We start from the raw sequence: 19,237 nt of genomic DNA, 5'->3' as shown, positions 1-19,237 counted from the left end.
AGGTTGTGAGGGGAATGGGAAAATAAACAAGGAGAGAAATGAATTACAGTGGATGGGGTAGAGAGAGAAGATGGGAGGGGAGGGAGGGGGTATAGTAGAGGATAGGAAAGGTAGCAGAATACAACAGTTACTAATAGGGCATTATGTAAAAATGTGGATGTGTAACCGATGTGATTCTGCAATCTGTATTTGGGGTAAAATTGGGAGTTCATAACCAACTTGAATCTAATGTATGAAATATGATATGTCAATAGCTTTATAATGTTTTGAACAACCAATAAAAAAAATTAAAAAAAAAGAAACAAATACTTCTTTATGTATTTCCTAAACCCCCAAACATTCCACATTGATAACCGTATAGTTTCTAAGCCAAAGACTTCATTCAGAGTTTACCACATGACCAGTTAATGTACTTTCTTTTCCATCCAAGATCAAATCCCTTACCATTCTGCGATGGTTTGAATGTGTCCCCCCAAATTCCTGTATTGGAAACTTTATCCCCAATTCATATGTAGATGGTATTTGGAAGTGGGGGTCTTTGGGAGGTAATGGGGGGGGGCACATAGTTCCTGATGGCTTTATAAGAAGAGGAAGAGAGATCCAAGCTGGCACACTTACTCTGTCTTGCTGTGTGATGTCCTTCACCCTGTTATAATGCATCAGGAAGGACCTCACCGGAAGCAAGAAACTTGGTGTGGGACTTCCCAGCCTCCAGAACTGTAAGACATAGTCTCTGCTCTTTATGTGGTCTGTAGTGTTATGTTATAGCAGCAGAAAACAAACTATGCACCTGTAGCATTTAATTGTTGTTTTTCTTTAATCTAGAATAGTTCCTTGGTCTTTTTGATCAGCTTCAGTTTATGTATTTTTTCACAAAAAAAGTGCTGCTCGGTACAATGTTGTCCATTTGTGTATTATTACTGATAATCCTAACCTTGGTCACTGGGTTTAAGAGTCTGTCCGATTCCTCCTCTATAACATGACTTTGTAATTATAACATTCTTCGGGGGAAATACTTTGAAACTATGCACATACCAAGCAGGTGTTTTGAGAGTAAAACAGGGTACCACTGACACTTAAGTAAACTTGGATCATTCTGGAAAACTAGGATATGGCCACCCTAATTCTAAAGGAACTTTGGGACTTCCTGGGCTAATGGCCAGGTTGCTCCCAGCTATAGGTTATTATGGATCAAGTCTACGGTGAGGCCTTTTCTGAGCTTCCTTCACCTCTGCCTCATTCCAATGAATGTGCACTATACACAATAATACCTCTCTGGCTTCCTGTCTCTTTCTGTCTCAAACTTAAAGCTCCTTGACAGCAAGAACATTGCCCTTCCTTCTTCCTTTCTTTGTTCCTTAAAAAAAACAAAACAACAACAACAACAAAAAACTGTGTTACTGCATATTGAACCCAGGGTCTTATGTATGCTAGGCAAGTGTTTTACCACTGAGCCATGACCCCACCCATTTTTATTACATTTTGAGATAGGGTCTGGCTAAGTTGCCAAGGCTGGCCTGAAACTTGTGATCCTCCTGCCTCAGCCTGTCTAGGAGCTGGGATTACAGGAATGCACCACTATGCCTGATGAACCTTGCCATTTCTGTATCTCCTAGTGCCTTGAGTAGAGAGGTATAGGAGAGGCCCTTCATACTGACCCTTTCTGACCTTGGGATAATGAACTTTGTTGATTTTAAAGATCAACCAGAATGAGATTTTATAAACGAAAGAATTTTGTAACCTGCCAAGTGCAAGAGAACTCCAAGGCATTGTTCTCTGGAACTAAGAAAGACCCAGACACTGGTGAGGGCTGCTGGATCGCCTCTTACATCTGAAAGCACTTGATCTACTCCTTGGTCCTCAGGGTAGTTCCTGTGGCCAGCTGGTTTGACTCAATGGCCTTGGGCCTATCTTAGAGCACAACCAGAGGTGCTCAATAGTTATGAGAGAATACTTCCATGAGTGAGGGAATCTAGCCTTTCTCCTTAGCTTCCTGTCTAATCCTCCCAAAAGAAATTGAGGAACTAGAACTCTACCTGATACAGTATTATGAAACCATGCAAAACAGATGCCATGAAGAGAAATGAAGAGACTGAATTAGGAGCCAAATAACTAGCCACAAAATCCCAGATCCAGATGGTTTTATTAGTAAATTCGACCAAACATTTGAAAAAGAATGAAGACCAATTCTCACAAACTTCCAAAAACTAGAAGAGGGAACATTTCTCTGCTCATTGTATGACAGCAGTATTACTTTTGGTAGATACCAAAGCCACAGAGATATCTCAAGAAAAACCTACAAATCAATTTCTTTCTTGAATATAGAGTCAAAACCCTTCAACCAAATACTAGTAAACATAATCCAACAACATATAAGAAGACCAAAGAGGATTTATCCCACAAATGCAAGGCTGGTGACACATGAAAATCAATCAATATAATACACCCCATGAGGGCTGGGGATGTGGCTCAAGCGGTAGCGAGCTCGCCTGGCATGCGCGGGGTGCTGGGTTCGATCCTCAGCACCACATAAAAATAAAATAAAGATGTTGTGTCCACCGAAAACTAAGAAGTAAATATTTAAAAAAAAATACACCCCATGAATAGAATAAAGGGGGAAAAGCCACAAGTCATCTCAATAGACAAAAAGGAAGAATTTCACAAAATCCAACACCCTTTCATGATTAAAATCAAAACCAAGGGGCTGGGTTGGGACTCAGTGGTAGAGTGCTTGCCTAGCATGTGTGAGGCACTGGGTTCGATTCTCAGCACCACATAAAAATAAATAAATAAAAATAAAGGCTCATCCCACTATATATATATATATATATATATATATATATATATATATATATACAAAAAAAAAAAACACTTAATTAATTAACACTAGAAGGGAACCTCCTAAACCTGATAAAGAGCATCTACAAAAATATCCCATGACTAGCATCGTATTTTACCATGAAAGACAGAATGTGTTTCCTAAACCAGAAGCAATGATAAGAATGTCAGCTCTCACTATTTCTATTCAATGTTTAACTAGCTGACAAGCTAATGAGGCAAGAAAACGAAAGAAAAGACATTCAAATTGGAACAAAAGAAGTACATTATGTGTCATCTATTTGCAGGTAATGTGAGTTTGTATGTAAAATCATAAAGTATCCACTAAACATTATTAAAACAATAAACAAGTTCAGCGAAGTTTCAGGATATAAAATCAATATACAAAAAATCAATTGTATTTTTACAGATTTGCAATGAAAAATCTGAAAATGAAATCAATTTTTAAAATTCCATTTATACAAGTATCAAAAAGAATAAAATAATAAGAAATACCTTTAATAAGTATAAGAATGGTATACTCAAATTATAAAACACGATTAAAAAATTGATGATGATCTAAGAAAATGGAAAGACATCCCATGTTCATGAATTGGAAGACTTAATGTTGTTAAGATGGAAATATTTCCCAAATTGGTCTACAGATTCAATGACGTCCTTATAAAAATCCTAGTATTATGTATTTGAAAAAGAATGAATACCAATTCTTCACAAACTTCAAAAAAATAGAAGAAGGAACATTTTTTTTTTTTTCATAGAAATGCATGAGCTGATCTTAAAAATCAAATGGACAGCCAGGCGTGGTGGCACACACCTGTAATCCCATCGGCTTGGGAGGCTGAAGCAGGAGGATAGAAAGTTCAAAGCCAGTCTCAGCGAAAGCAAGGCACTAAGCAACTTAGTGAGACCCTGTCTCTAAATAAAATACACAAATAGGGCTGGGGATGGGGCTCAGTGGTTGAGTGCCCCTGAGTTCAATCCCCAGTACCCCTCCCCCAAAATCAAATGGATAGGTTAATTAGCCTTATTCATTCCATATTTTGATTATAAATATATATTATTTAATTGGTCAATTAAAATTCATAATTATTAATATGTTAATTTTTAAAATTTAATTTAAGGAGCTGGGGTTGTGGCTCAGTGGTGGAGTGCTTGTCTAGCATAAGTAAGTCACTGGATTCGATCCTCAGCACCACATAAAAATAAATGAATAGAATAAAGGTATTGTGTTCATCTACAACTAAAAAATATATATTTAAAAAGATTAATTTAAAAATGTAAAATAAAGCCAACAGTAATAAGAAATAATAAAAGAAAGTCATATGAAAATCCAGGAGACCCAGAATAACCACACAATCTTGAAAAGGAAGAGCTAAGTTGGAGGACTTCCTTTTTTTTCAAAAATTATTATAAAGCTATAGTATTGAAAATACTATGGTAGCCAGGCATTACACATCTGTAATCCCAGCAGCTCAGGAGGCTGAGGCAGGAGGATCACAAGTTCAAAGCCAGCCTCAGCAATTTATCAAGGCCCTAGACAATTTAGGGAGACTCTATCTCAAAATGGAAAATAAAAAGGGTTAGGGATGTGGCTCAGTGGTTAAGCACCCCTGGGTTCAATCCCTGGTACGACAAAAAAAATAAAACAAAAAAACAAACAAAAACTCAGGGTAAAAAGATGGCTCAATTAAAAAAAAAAGAGCAAAGTAACCGAATATACAATTCCTCAAAAAATATTCAAAAGGCCAATAAGCACATGAAAAAATGCTCAATATAATCAGTCATCAGGGAAAATGAAAACTGAAACCACAAGGAGGTACTACCTCACACCCACCAGGATGGCTCAAAGAAGAAAGATGGATGGTTTGGGCAAGGATGTGGAGAATGGGAACCTTCACTGATACTGGCAGAAATGTAAAATGATGTGGCCGCTTTGGAAAAGCCTGGCTGTCCCTCAAATGTTAAACATAGAATCACCACAGGACCCGGCAATTCCTTATTCCTTATTGCCAAGAGAATTGAAAACACATGTTCACACAAAACCTACACAGATGTTCCTAGCAGCATTTTGCATAATTGCCAAAAAATGGAAACAACCCAAACGTCCATCCACTGATGAAATATGGGATAGCCAGACAATGAAATACCATTCAGGAAATAAAAGGAAATAAAGGACTTATACATGCTAGGACATGAAGAACCTTAAAACAGGATGCTAGAAAAAAAATTAAAAATAAAAGCCAAACAAACAAACAACAACAAAAAACAACATGATTCTATCTGAAATAAGCCAGATACAAAGGGACACATATTGCAGGATTCCATTTATATGTCCAGAATATGCAAATTCACAGAGACAGGAAGTAGATGAATACTGCCGGCAGATGGGGGCAGGAAGAATGGGGAATAAGTGTGGATGGGTATGGAGTTTCCAAACCTTCTGGGTTTACCTGGGACTGGGGGACGTCCCTGGGAAGCAGTTGGGTGGAGGGACATTCAACGTAATAGTTGGGACAGTTCCAGGCAAACCAAAACAAATTGGTCACCCTAGTCTACATCTATCAGTGAATAAGGTAAGTTCGATTGTCTTGGAGGACTCTTCTCGCTTACACATTCTTTGAGATTTGTGGAAAAGACAACCACAGTCACACACAAGCTCCAAAACAAGAAAAGCCTGTTTTTCTCTCCCTGTCTGGTGACTGATATTCCCTTGGCAAGCTTGCTGTCCATACCTTCTGGCCACTTCCAGGGCCTCATAGCGACAGCAAAGGACCCTGAACATGGGAGAAATATGGACACCACTCATCTAAAGCTACCCCCCTGCTCTGTCTCAAACCTCGAACCAAAGAGTCCAGGAGGTGGACCCAGGCCTTGAATACTTTCTAGAAAGCTGCCCAGGGGATCCAATTGTGTAGCCAGGTGTGAGAACCAGGCTACTCCTTCCGCTGATTGGACCAAAGGTTGCTGAGAAATCTGAGCTGAGCCAGTCAGTCTCAGGAGTTTGAACTCACACACTCTGGGGAAAGTTGCAGACAGGCGGGAGAGGCCCTAGTAGTCCAGGTGGTGGGAAGGAATGGAGGACAGGGGAAAGCTAGGAAGACCCAGGGAAACTGAGCCTGCAGGAAGGCGGACGTATGGGGAGGTCAGAGGCAGAGTCCCTGGTCCCACCCTGCTTCCCTTCCAGGGCTTTCCTAATTCTAGACTTTTGCTTTTTTTTTTTTTTTTTTGTCTTTTTGGATATCAGGGATTGAACTCAGGGGCACTGGACGACTGAGCCACATCCCCAGCCCTGTTTTGTATTTTACTTAGAGACAGGGTCTCACTGAGTTGCTTAGCGCCTTGCTTTTGCTGAGGCTGTCTATGAACTCACGACCCTCCTGCCTCAGCCTCTTGAGCCACTGGGATTACAGATATGGGCCATCCTGCCAGGCTAGTCTTTTGCACTTGAATAATAAATCCTCTCTTTCTCTCTCTGTCCCTCCCTCTTCGCAACGGTAGAATAGAAAGTGTTTTCCAAAGATGGCTACAGCAATATCCTATCCCACATACTCTCCACAATGAGACTTGAGGTGGCATACAATATTCCTCTCCTCTCCCATTGAATCTCAGCTGAACCGATGTTGTCGTCAACAACAGGCAGAGGAGGCAACACAATGTGACTTCCAAGCCTAGGTCAGAAAAGCCAGGTAGCTTCTATGTGGTACCCTTGGGATGCTCACTACCATGAAGGAAATCTGACCACCCAAGACCACTCTCCGACTAGGTCACGTGAGATTCTCCAGTCAACGGGTCCAGCCAAGTCCAACCATCCAAACATGTCAGCAGAGGTGAGTAAAAACATCTTGGACGTCCAGACTAGCCACACTCCACTGAGCCACCCAGGTCAACGTCACAAGAGACTGAGGAGCTGCCCAACCGGAGCCTATGAATTCCCAGCCCACAGAATCTGCCAGATGCAGTAAAATGGCTATTAGTGAAGTGACTAAGTTTTAGGGCAATTTGTTCCACAACTGTAAAAACCAGGACAGGTAGCCTAAGGCAACCTGTCCCCATTTCTAACTCACCCTTGGTTTGGTTGTCACCAGGCCCCCAACCACCAAACCTCCCGCCAAAAGTGAGTCAACTTCGATGTGACTAGAAATGGATGATGATGTTCAGTCTCTATAGTTCTGAAAGTCACATATTACAATTATAAAGTATTAGAAAATACAAGCGATATTTTTTTTAATGTGGGAAGATAAACATGATGTAAAGTTTACCATCTTAACCCACTTTGAGACGCACAGCTCAGTGGCATTGAGGTTCATTCACATAGTCATGCAAACAGCACCACCAACCACCTCCAGAGCTTTTCATCTTGCAAACCTGAAACTTCCCATTCTTCCCCTTCCTCTCAGCCTTGGCAGCCACCCTCCAGCTTTCTGTCTCAATGAATTTGGCTACTCTAGGTACCTTATTATAAGCTGAATCATACAGCATTTGTCCTTTTTCAGTCTGGCTCATTTTATTTAACATAATGTCTTTGAGTTTTATGTCTCTTCAAGTTTAATGTCTTCAAAGATTTCCTTCCTTTTGAAGGTTAAATAATATTCCATTGTCTGTACATACCACATTTTGTTTATTCATCTCTTGGTAAACCCTGGGGCTGCTTCTGTCTTTGGATATTATAAATAATGCCCAATGAATATAGATGTACAAATATCTGTTCAAGAGCTTGCTTTTTATTCCTTTGTGTATATGCCTAGAAGTGGAATTATTAGATCATATGGTAATTCCATTTTTAATTTTTTTAGGAACGTGGTACTGTGTTCTACAGGGGCTGCACCTTGCACATTCTCACCAGCAATGTCCAATAGTTCTAATTTCTTCCTATCCTCACCAACACTTGTTGTTATATGGGTTTTGAGAGAGAAAAAGGGAGAGAAACTTTTTACTCTATGGGTGTGATGTGGGATCTCATAGTAGATTTGATTTGCATTATTAATGGTTAGTAATATTAATTAAGCATATTCTCTTGTGTGTTAGCCCTTTGTATATCTTTGGAGAAATATCTATTCAAATCCACTGCCCATTTTAAAAATCAAGTTGTTTGGGGGTTGCTGCCACGGAGTTGTAGAGAGCGATCATCTAAGAATCAATGATCATATATTCCAGGTATTAATCCTTTATCAGTTATATGATTTGCAAATATTTTCTCCCATTCTGTGAGCTGCCTATAAAAAAACATTAAAAGGACTTCTAAGCATGATACTGAATCAGAAATCATGGGTAGAATATTCAGTAGATTTGACTATATAAAAGTAAAAGAGGTAGCTGTGATAAGAATACCATAAACCAAATCAAAAGGCAAAGGAGCCAGTCTAGGTGGTGCATGCCTGTAATCCCAGCTGCTCGGGAGGCTGAGTCAGGAGGATCGAGAGTTCAAAGGCAGCCTCAGCAAAAGCAAGGTGCTAAGCAACTCAGTGAGAGCCCATCTCTAAATAAAATACAAAATAGGGCTGGGGATACGGCTCAATGGTCTAGTGCCCCTGAGTTCAATCACCAGCCCCCCTCCAAAAAATAGGCAAATGAAACAGATGAAACAAGGAAATATTTTTTTGCAAAATAATTTTAACATAACAGGTAAAAATCCAATAAGCAAAAGATAAACCCCAATAAAATCAATCAGGTCTTATATGACATAGAGTCATATAAGAAGAAATATACCATTCTTTCTACTCATGGAATGTCATGTGCAAGCAAAACTGAGTCTTGCCTCCTTTAAGTCCTAGGGGTAGAGGAAAGCAGATGCTTTGAACGCAAATTCTACCCCTAAATTGATGAACTTCTGAGCATTTCCTGTAAGTTTCTGAGTGCTGAATGCTAGCAACTTTATCCCTGACTTTTGCAATGCTGCTCTCTGAAGACGAGCCACGACCTTTGTAGAAATGATAACCCTGTAAGAAAATTAATGGTTTTCTGTCATGAACACATCAACTTTAAATTCAGTACCTCAGTAATTTTGCGATATTTGACTTTAATGACCTGTTGTGTTATTTTCACGGTACTGGGAATAGAACTCACTCATGCTCTGCCATTGAGCTAGACCCTCAGGTTCTTTTTCAAATTTCATTTTGAGACAGGGTCTCACTAAATTGCCCAGGTAACCTTGAACTTGTGATCCTCCTTCATCAGCTTTCTGAGTAGCTGGGATTCCAGGTGTGCCCTATTGTGTTTTTTATTGGGTGAGCAATTCCTTCTGAGAGCCTCTTATGTCTTGCAAGTAAACATCTTCCTTTTCTAAACCCTCTTATCTCTGAACCCTCTATTAACTGATAATTAAACACAAATTAAAATACCAAGATAGCATTTTCACCTATTAAATGGGCAAAGTCTTATTTTTCCAAGACACTGTTAAGTGTCAGATAGATGAGCAGTAAACTGGGTGCTTTTATATGACTCATAGACAATTTTCTCATATTTGTTGAGAGCTTTTTAAATATGCCCTTTAGCCAGGCATGGCGGTACTCACCTGTGCACACCTGCTAGATGGTATACACCTAGTTACTCAGGAGACTGAGGTAGGAGGATACAAGTTCAAGGCCAGCCTTAGCAACTTAGGGAGTCCTTGCCTCAAAATTACACTCTTACACTCTCTCTCTCTCTCTCTCACACACACACACACACACACACACACACACACACACACGCCTGCTGTTGGAGAAGCTCTCTGAACCGACAAGAACACGCACTCTTCTGCAGATACATGTACTTAAGTTGAAAGAAACGCTGTTCACATCAAATCCCTGTCGACGGAGCATCTGCGGGAACACGGGGGCTGCCGTTTGCAGGGGACATCAGAGACTTCTTAGAAGTTGGGATCGGTTATTCTAGAGATTTGCAACACAAATCTTGTTGCAAACAGCCCAAAAGCCTTGGGTGGAGATCGCCAATCAACACCATCAGAGCGCTCCCTCCTGCAGGAGGGAGCGGCATCACCCAGGTCACTGAATTATTTATTGGAGTTCTAATTTAAAAGAAGGGAACCAGTTTAAAAAAAAAATTAAAAGGCAGGGTAAGGAAGCTGAAAGAACAGGCTGTTATTTACAAAGGACACCCAGACTGCACAGGTGCAGATCTGTAATGTGATCAGAGAGGCAGCCGACCAGCCAATTAAACCAAGGGCTTCAGCAAAGATCAAAAACAAAAGAAATTGCCTATGGCAGGCCCAAGATACGACATTGAGCAAGCCCTGCTGGCTTCTGTTGGTCCCAGACCTGCCACCCTAGAAATAGCTTTGAACTGCTGGGTCAAAGGAGGTCTCAACTCTCCCAACCTGAGTCTCCTATCTTGAATTTTCCAGGCTTGAGAACTCTATGGGGTTAAAACCCTCCAAGGAATCTGCTTTAAGTGAGAAGGAAATGTCCCAGATTTGGAATCAGGCAAGTGCTGCAAACATGGGAGAACTAGCAGGGTTCCCTGGCCCAGTCTGATAGAAATAGATCCATTCAGCAGTTCAGTAATTCAGCTGCACCTGGAGAGAACCCAAGAGGCTATTTGACACCTGTAAGCGCCCTGCCTGGTGTGGATTTCAGGAACCTGGGGGGCCTTTGATTCTTACGTGGCCACTCTCTTCCACAAGTCAGGGCGACATAAGCTCTGAGGTGGCTGAAAACGTGGGAGTCAGAAAATGCAGAAGGTCTCGCACCTTCTGGTGTCTGAGTCAGATAACACAGGACACGTGGAACACGCACGTCCTCTTTGCCTGTTTCCTTGAACTCCAAAAAGAGGCCTCAACCATGATGGTAGGGCATTGCCACTATGCCATCTAGGTTAGATGTAGGGCAGGACTATAAATGACAAGGGGACACAGACCCTCCTCGCACCCCCCCCCACACACACACACATGGGAAAATGGCAGAACCTCTTTTGGATATGAGAAGCAGATGTCAATCTCTCAGTCCCTTCCATGAGATGGTCTTGCAGTTATCACCATGATAACCTGACAGGGGACAGGATCATGCATTAGGAAGCCGATACAGGGAAGGAAATCCTGAGAGATGAGAACGGAGCAGAAATAGACTTGCTTGTTGCAGCCACAGCTTCCTTAGCAAAGATAAGATCAGGATTGGGTTTATTTAAAAAGAGACAGACGCTGGTGTCCACCCAAGATGTTTGTTCTTATTGTATTTAATCGGCTGTCGGGAGCAAGGAAGAAATTGTTTGGGTAAACACTGCTGAAGGTAGTAGCCATTCCTTGTAGAGCAAATTTGTAAACAGGAAACTAAAAATGAACCCCAAAAACAAAACCCTGGCACATCCGAGGCAAGCCACCCTTCACAGGGTTTCAGCTGTGTTTCCTTGGAACCACAGGATCTTTGACAACAGAGCTCTGAGCACCCACTCCGAGGGAGGTCAGGGAAAGAAGGTGAAACTGGCCACTGTCATACCCCAATTCCTAAGAAAAGGGACCTTTCCTAGAATGTCATTAAGTCAGTTTAGATAAACACATTGCAAATCTGGTAGCTCAACACATGTAGACTAAATGTTCCTAAAACTGGTTTACAAAAAAAAGTTGAGATGGGTCCAAAAAGATGTTTGCATTTGGGGTTCTCAGGTCTGGTTGTTCAATGGCGTTACCTGGGAGCCCCAAAAACACATTGGGCCCGAGAGCTGTTCCTATAGACCAGGGAAACCAGAATCTCTACAAACAGATCATTGGCATTGTTTACAAAGACTTCCAGGCCACCTCAATATGGGTGGGTCAGAGTGAGAAATGGCGGGACAGAGCAGGGCCTTCCAAACTGGAATGAGCACAAGAGTCATCTGTTCTCCTGGAAGGCCTGATCCAGACCAGTCTGGGCAGAGACTGCAGAACGTCTAACCACTTGCTGGTGATACTGATGCTCTTGTCTCATGGGCTCCATCAAGTATTGAGGGTCTCTGTCTCTTGAATTATGGGGACTAGAATGGAGAAGCCTCACCAGCAGCCTACAGTTCAAAGCCTTTCTTTCATATTTGGGTAGAAAAACTTTTCCTGATGATGTGTGGGAGAAGGACAGTCAGACAGATGAGCAGACATTAGATGCTATTAAAAACAATTTCCTTCCTCAGAAAACTTGAAGTGGAACCACATTTGACCCTGCCTTCCCACTTCTCAGTTTGTACCCAAAAGACTTAAATCAGCAGATTACAGTGACACAGCCACATCAATGTTTATAGCAGCTCAATCCACAATGGCTAAACTATGGAACCAACCTAAGTGCCCTTCAACAGATGAATGGATAAAGAAAATGTGAAATACATATAATGGAACATTACTCAGCTTTAAAGAAGAATGAAATCATGGCATTTTCTGGTAAATGAATGGAGCTGGAGAATATCATGCTAAATGAAATAAGCCAATCCCCCAAAACTAAAAGCCAAATGTTTTCTCTGATATGTGGATGCTAATTCACAATGGGGGTGTGGCTAGGGAAGAACAAAGTTACTTTAGATTAGGTAGAGGGGAGTGAAGGGAAGGGATGGGGTATGGAGGTAGGGAGGATAGGAGAATGAGTCAGAATCAGACATTATTACCCTGTGTGCATATATAACTAAACAGGGTGTAATTCTACACCATGTACAGCCAGAAGAATGAGAAGTTATACTCCATTATATATGATGTATCAAAGTGCATCTACTGTCATGTATAACTAATTAAAACAAATTTTAAAACATCCTAAATAAATAAACAAATATAACAATTTCCACTGGGTGCCATGGCATAGGCTGTAATCCCCACAGCTCAGGAAGCTGAGGTAGAAGGATTGTAAGTTTGATGCCAGCCTCAACAATTTAGGGAGGCCCTGAGCAACTTAGTGAGACTTTGTCTCAAAAAAAAAAAAGAAGAAGGGGGTGCTGGGGATGTGGCTCAGTGGTTAAGCGCCCCTGGGTTCAATCCCTAGTACCAAAAAATAATTCCAATTTCAATTACATTTTTCTTTGAACACTACTTTAGCTGATGAATGAGTAAGAAAAATGGAGTGTAGTGGAATATTATTCAGTCATAAAAGAATGAAGTCCTGATATGTACCAGAACATGATTTATAAACCTTGAAAATATGCTAAATGAAAGATACCAGTCACAAAAGACCAGATATTTTATAATTTCATTCATATGAAGTGTCAACAATAGGCCCATTTGCAGAGCAGAAGGTGAATCAGTGGCTGGCTGCTTAGGGCTAGGGGATAGGGAAGAAGAGTGATAGAGAGCTTGGGGATTCTTTATGAGGTTGTGAAAATGTTCCAAAATTGTATTTAAAAAAAAAAATCACTGAATTATATGATATGTGAACAATATCTTCATAAATCAGTTTAAATAATTACTGGAAGATCCTATATGCAAGCAAATATATAAAAATGCATAATATTTTCATGTATTATATATGTTATATTATATTTCCATATATGTATGTAATATATAATATAAAGATGATATGAAACCTTTTAGGAGCAAACTGACAAAAAAAATTAGTCAAACAATCCAGCAGAAAAATAGCAGATATGCACAGTTGATTCCCAAGAGGTGACCAAAAGAGCCCATAAAAAGGAGAGAGGCTGAGACTCCTTGGCAGTCAGGGAAATAAACATTGAAGTATCAACAAACATCGTTTCTAAACCACCAGATTGGCAAAAGGTTGCAAAAAAATGAGTATGCCAAAGCTAGGTGATGCCCAACGTGGAGAAATGAGAATGCTCATAGGCTTCTGGTGGAGAGCAGGTTGGTCCAATATCTTTGGAAAGCAGTTGAGCAGTATTTTCGTAAATTTGAAGATGTGTGCTTGCTCCCCAGGCTTGGCTATTACAGACCTTTGAGATAGTCTCACTCGTGCACAAGATTATTATTTTAGTCAGTCAAGATTATCTTTTAGTCACTGCTGTGACTAAAAGATCTGACCAGAACAATTTTAGGGGAGTAAAAGTTTATTTGGGGGCTCATGGTTTCACAGGTCTCAATCCATGGACAGCTGGCTCTATTTCTCAGGCCTCAAGTTGAGGCTGAATATCATGGAGGAATGTGTGGCAGAGGGAAGCAGCTCACATGGTGATCAGAAAGCACAGAGGGAGTCCGACTCCACTCGCAGGGTACAAATGTATACCCCATAGCCACGCCCCCAATGAGCCACTTCCTCCAGCCACACCCCACCTGCTTGAGTCACCACTCAGTTAATCCCATCAGGGATCAATTCGCTGGTTATGTTAAGGCTATACCCCAATCATTCTCCTCCAAACCTTCTTGCATTGTCTCATATGTGAGCTTTTGGGGGACACCACATCTAAACTGTAACAATTATTTTTCCTTTCCCCCCAGTATTAGTAAAGTCCTTAAGTCCCATCAACATGGATATGGATAACTGTGTTGGGATATGTTCATATAATGGAAAGTTAGGCTGCAGATCAAAATAAATGAATTTGAGCTATATGCAATTAACTTTTTTAAATGATTCATGCTTTGTTTTCTAGAATTGAGACTAAAGAGAGTAAGAGAACAGGAAGGAGTCCAGTTGGTAAATACACGGTTTGTATCGCTTGGACCTGGCATACCATCATGTCTGGCTGCATCCCACTCAGCTACAATATCAGAGCAAGGAGCAGGACCAGTCTAGTTTGTGGGGCTGGAAATACTCTGTAAAGTTGAATGGCCAAAGGCCTGGATTTAAAGAGAGGGGGAAAAACTTGGAGGTATGACCCAAATCTGCCACATCACCATGTCCCTGTGCCTCTTTCCAGTCAGTAACCAACTGGAATGGAGCACCCCTAGTTGTCATCTCTGGACTGGATCCTGGGGACACAATGAGGCATCAACAGGACTCTTGGCTCCTGGAGATCCATCCAGTCCAGTTGGAAGGTCAGGACAGTTGCAATTAAGATTAATAAGATTTGCAACTTGGGGGAATTGACCCCTATGCTGGAGGAGAGGTAGGACACAGCGGCCAGTGGAGAAAAGGACATTCTGGGAAGCAGAGGTGGCTTGAAGAAAGACTGGTGGTGGTCATGCCTCTCTGCCTTTATAAAATGGGACAACTGCCACCTGCCTTGGAGTAACATAAGATATGGGGGAAATGCCTGGCACAGAGGAACCTCTCCAGGAAAGTTAATAAATCTAGAAATCCAGCTCTAACCCTCACCTCTTTCCACCTCCCCCTCACTGACCAGAGGTAAATGCTCAAGTATTCACTTAGCATGTAATATCCGCTCCGTGAGCTCTGTTGAACCAATGGTGTTGACTGAATAAGCCTTGCACAGTGCTTCCCTCAAGAGGTCACTCTGGGTATTGCAACAACTAATAGACTCCCAGTGGCTTTCACATTTGTGGTGATGGGGTCAAATAAAAGCAGGACTCTCAATGAATAAAACCTGGGGAATGGGGTGCAAGATTTATAAATTCTCCCAAAGAAATGAACTCTGAATGTCTGAGTGGGCCTCACCTGGACACTTCATCCTGTATATCTGTCTCTGGGCCTGGACACCCACTTTCTCCCTGGGCTTTTTTCGATAGAGTCTTGCTATATTGCCCAGGCTGGCCTCCAACTTCTGGGCTTAAGGCCTGTCCTGCCTCAGCCTCCTGAGTAGCTGAGATTACAGCTGTGAGCTACTGAGATTGCCTCCCCTTTTGATCTATAGTCCAGAATGTTCCCTGGCTTCCTGGACATCTCCCTACAGAAGGCCCCAGGCCATTCAAACCAAATAAAGACTTGTCCTTTTTTTCCTCCAGTCCTTTTGAAGCCAGAATTAGACAGGCAGTCAGTATAGACAGGTAAATCGAGTCAGGTCAGTCGAGTCAGGCCAATTTTGAGTAAATTCCTGGAAAGAGGAGACTGTTCCTTGAGGGATTGAAATGTTAATTCCTTCAGAGCCCTTCCTCCACCCTTTTCAAGAATCTGTCCCTGCTCCAAACTGTTGCAAAGGTAACCTGTCCCAGGAATTGCCCCTCCTTACAGGGATCTATAAAGTTGTTAATTAAGGTGTCCTGGGCTACACCATCTTGCCCTTCCTCCTTCAGCCCACTGGTTTCCCACCTTTGGGCCATCCCACCCAGTGTTCCTGGGCCTAGTCCTGGTATGCAGGAAGGAGAAAGATAAGGGGGGAAAGGCAGGAGAACAAAAGAAGCCTAAGACATATAAAAAGGGCAGAACACCTGGCTTCTTGGAATACTAGGATACCAACTATGCCCCCCTTCTCCCTCCCAGGAGAAGTCTGTTACCCTTTTAAATAAACCCTGCTTTATATGCTTGTCTCAGCATGCTTCTCCAATGTTCAAACTTCAACATGTGAGGGGGCAGAACCCGTCGGTATCACTTTCCATCACGAAATTAGGGAATTGTGAAAAAAACCAAATTACATATTTTCTGACTTCTCAAGAAACCTGATGAGGTCAATGATACTATTTATAGAGAAGAAAACTGGGGCCTAGAGAGATTAAGTCACTTGCCCAAGGTCATGCAGGTCCAGAATTTGAATCTCCCACCTGATTCCAAAGTCCTGAAACTAGGGATGGCACTGGGGATTGAACCCAGGGGCACTTTACCACGGAGTTACATCCCCAGCCCTGTTTATTCTTTATTTTGAAACAGGGTCTCCCTAAATTGTTGAGGTTGGTCTTGAACTTGTGATCTTCCTGCCTCAGCTTCCTGAGCTGCTGGGATTACAGATGTAATCTTCGAGGTGCTTTCTCTCCATGCCTATCACTCTTCTTTCTGAAACTTCTTTAAAGCACGGAAGCTCTACCATCCTTTAGAAATATTTCCCCAAGAGCCAAAAGCAGGAAGCTTGTGTTTGGGCTTTCTTCAGAATATCAGCATCAGAATGACAGAAATGCAAAGATAAATTGAACAAACATGTTCATAAGTGGGTCTCCAACATTAAAGGAAAGAAAAGAGATCCAGAAATCACAAAGTTCAGCCTAACGTCTCAGAGGATTGAGGCCAGAAATGGAAGGAACACTGCTGAATATCGAAATCTTTGAATTAAAATGTCAAAGTGGAGGGCTGGGGTTGTGGTTCAGTGGTAGCGTGCTTACCTGGCATGTCTGAGACTTTGAGTTCGATCGTCAGAATGGCATATAAACAAACAAACAAATAAATAAAAGATCCATTGACAACTAAAATATATTTAAAAAAAAAAAAAAAAGTCAAAGTGGCCGGGCACAGTGGCACATGCCTGTAATTCTAGCAGCTTGGGAGGCTGAGGCAGGAGCATCACCGGTTCAAAGCCAGTCTCAGCAACAGTGAGTCACCAAGCACCTCAGTGAGACCCTGTCTCTAAATAAAATACAAAATAGTGCTGGGGATGTGGCTCAGTGTTCGAGTGCTCCTGAGTTCAATCCCTAGTGCCCCCCTCCCCCAAAAACAGGTCAAAATGAAGCCCTGACACTGGTTGACTTCCCAGCACAAACTCAGCTTTGGAAATGTGTGACCCTAAAAACTTGACCAAGAAACAAAGTTCTAAAAAATTTTTGCAGGAATAATGATTCTATTTTTTCACAAGCAGCCAAGCTATCAAGGGAAATGTCATTCACGGAGAGTGCCCTCTAGTGGGCATGAGGGTCATAGTTCATTGGAACATAGAACACCCCTGGAAAAGCATCTTACTCCAGTTAGTTGGTTTTCACAGGGGTCTCCTGGGGTTTTGCTGAAACACTGAATTTGTGGGTTCTTAAAAAAAATCTTCCTTGTTTCAACATTCTTTGCAAATATCTCCCTTATGCAATCCATTCCATGACTACACAAACTTTCTGCACTACCAACTATTAGGAAAAAAAAAACTGTTTTAACAAAATCTAGTTTTGTATAACAAAATTTTATTCTTTTACAATGATATTGGCAGTGTAGACTTATAATTCTTGATAAATACAAAATTGCACATCTCTGTATTGGTTCAATTTAGGTCTCTGATTATTATTAACAAGGAATCCTTAATAAGGTTGTAGAGGTAACTCAAAACAATGAGGTCAGAAGCATAAATTACAGCCAAATTTTTGAAGAGAAATTTGGGAAAGCCTAATAAAATATAAACCATACATACCTGTGAGCCAGCAATTTCACTTCTAGGATCTTATACTGTATGTTTACTCATGTAAGTGAGCAGAGATATGTGTGCAAAAATGTTTGCTGCAGCAATTCTTATAAGGAAACACCTAAATATCTGCAATAAATTAAGGAAAAGTCATAAAATGTGCATATACTTAAAATGTGAGAGATCCATAAATGTTGCTTAGAAAGTTCTTTAATATTAATGCGATGAAATAAAAAGTTTTAGAACAGTAGTGTCTTAATGTATGCATGAACTTTCATGAACATTCATGAAAATTTGCTAAAAGAATTGTTAAGAGTAACTGTATCTCCCACCCTTCCAATAGTAACCACCCACTATTCAAAAGGAGTCAATGTCACTTCAGAATTAAGACTATAGACTCGTTTTTTTTTGGGGGGGGCGGGTACCAGGAATTGAATTCAGGGGCACTCGACCACTAAGCCATATCCCTAGCCCTATTTTGTATTTTATTAAGAGACAGGGTCTCACAGAGTTGTTTAGCACCTCACTATTGCTGAAGCTGGCTTTGAACTCAAGATCCTCCTGCCTCAGCCTCCCATGCCGCTGGGATTACAGGCGTGCGCCACCGCACTTGGCAAGACTATAGACTTTTAAGCCAAACTGCCTGGGTTCAAATCCTGGCTTTATCAGTTACTATCTATCTCTGTCATTTGAACAAGTTATTTAACAACTTTGTGCCTTAGTTTCCCTATCTGCATATAGATGTTATATTTTAAGGATCAATAAGTTCACATATGCAAAGTATTTAGAATTGTGTGAAAAGTTTTTTGCCACTGTTATTTTGAATGTACACTTAAAAAAACCAGATGTTGATGTTTTAGGGAAAACCAGGTGAAGGGTACAGGGGACCTCTCTGTACTGCCTTTGAAACTATGAATTCAGAAATATTTCAAAATAAAAAGCTAAAATAAATACACAGTTGTTAAAAACAAGCAATTAATATGAAAGATTGTCAAGTGAGAAAAAGCAAGATGTGGAATAAGGCATGTGATAATCTCTATTTTGTATCAAGAAATGGGGAGGGGATAAAAAGTGGATTTGCTTGTATCTGTAAAACAGAATTCTAGAAGAGCAAGTTAGAAACGAATAATGGCTATTTGGAAAAGGGTCTTTATTTTTTAATTAAGTGACTGTTTCCTATTCAAAAGTTATTTAAAAATAAATATGCACAGTAACAGAAAAGAACTGCAAATAACATTCCTATCATAGCATAAAAGCATTTCCATTTGCAACAAGTCAAATAACACCAATTTGACAAATTATAGGGTACATTAAGTTCAATGACAAAGTACTTTTTCCAGTGCCTGTTTCACTCACAATGTGT

This window comes from Marmota flaviventris, chromosome 1 (genome assembly GCF_047511675.1).
Source record: "Marmota flaviventris isolate mMarFla1 chromosome 1, mMarFla1.hap1, whole genome shotgun sequence".
Taxonomy (NCBI): domain Eukaryota; kingdom Metazoa; phylum Chordata; class Mammalia; order Rodentia; family Sciuridae; genus Marmota; species Marmota flaviventris.
The sequence above is the reverse complement of the archived record's forward strand: the minus strand, read 5'-3'. Positions refer to the sequence as shown.